At 36.6% G+C, this 1,537-nt stretch overlaps 1 pseudogene; it reads left to right on the top strand.

Moving 5' to 3' along the window:
- Nucleotides 1-1,537, top strand: part of LOC108759420 (multidrug resistance-associated protein 4-like) — a 4,042-nt pseudogene that overhangs the window by 2,104 nt on the left and 401 nt on the right.

Here is a 1,537-nt window from a genome sequence, read left to right as displayed (position 1 = left end):
AATAATGGAGTAAAACTTCCCGCAAATGTTGCTTTTTTGGAATAAATTCCGACATCTTCAACGCAAAAAAAGTTACTCTTTTTTATGCTTCGAACGAATGCCAACTATTGGGCTCAAAAGTTTGAACACAAACCTTACAAACACATGTGTTGCCGTTCTATCAAACACACAAGCTACTAACGATATCTTTCTACAATGGGCGGAAACTTATTCCCATACCTAATAATATTTTTTTTCCGTCTATCTAGATGAACAAATTTGTAAGTTTCATGAAAAATTACAGATGTTTCTAAAGCAGTCTAATTTCTTTAGATTATTAAAATAACGTTTAATTTATATTTTTTGCTTCGATCTTTTATCGGTTTCGTCATCTTTTCGCGGGAGAAAATCGGCATCGTTGGCAGAACCGGTGCCGGCAAGTCATCCTTGATTCAAGCGCTCTTCCGCCTGGCAGATGTGTATGGTCTGATCGAGATCGATGAAGTCGACACAAGCCAGATAGGTCTACACGATATGCGTTCCAAGACCAGGATTATTCCGCAGGAACCGTTTCTGTTTTCTGGGAGCCTAAGGCGGAACCTGGATCCGTTCGACTTGTACGCGGATGAACCGCTGTGGCGGGCGCTAGAGGAGGTGATCGAGCTGAAGGAGATAGGCCTGGAGGCCCATATCAATGAAGGTGGCTCCAATCTTAGCGTCGGCTAGAGGCAGTTGGTCTGCTTGGCGCGAGCCATTGTGAAGAATAATCCGATACTCGTGCTGGACGAGGCGACCGCGAATGTGAACCCGCGAACGGACGAGCTCATTCAGACCACGATCAGGAGGAAGTTCGAGAAGTGTACGGTGCTGACGATCGCTCATCGACTTAACACTGTCATGGACAGCGATCTCATTCTAGTAATGGACACTGGTAACGCGGTGGTGAGTCAATTCTTTTATAATCTTATTTTTTCGTGTATTTTTTCGATAACGTAAATTATTATAAACTATTGAATCTAAGTAGGTTGAATTTAAGTAGATTAAGAAATTTTTCTTTTATTTATAATTATGGGAAATCAATGCAACTATGATCGTAATTTATCGTCAACATTTTTGTTACATTTTTAAATTTCTTTTTCTAAATTGTTATGTTTATTTTTAATTTTTAAAGGCATATAAATTCGTATGTCTATTTTATGAGTTCTTCAAATTTTTCTTAATTATTTTCGCGCTCTTTCTTGGAGTAAAATTTTACTCCAAAAGAGTTAAAATATTTCCACTATTGAAAAAGTGTAAAAAATTTGCACTCTCGAATAAGATAATAGATTTTCACTGTTTTGGAGTGAGAATCACTCCAAAGGAAAATAATCTCATTCTTTTCTTGGAGTTAATTTCACTTCAAGAAAAGAGTGAAAATCTGCCATTGTTATTCAATGGTGTAATTTTTTTACTCTTTTTTAATAGTAGCAGTTTTTTAACTCTTTTGGAGTGAGATTTCATTCCAAAAATTTTAGAGAATGGTGTTTTATTGAAATAAATTTGTTTGAATGTGTTATTT

The sequence above is a fragment of the Trachymyrmex cornetzi genome, unplaced genomic scaffold (assembly GCF_001594075.2).
Source record: "Trachymyrmex cornetzi isolate Tcor2-1 unplaced genomic scaffold, Tcor1.1 scaffold1837, whole genome shotgun sequence".
Classification (NCBI taxonomy): Eukaryota; Metazoa; Arthropoda; class Insecta; order Hymenoptera; family Formicidae; genus Trachymyrmex; species Trachymyrmex cornetzi.
The sequence above is the reverse complement of the archived record's forward strand: the minus strand, read 5'-3'. Positions and strand labels throughout refer to the sequence as shown.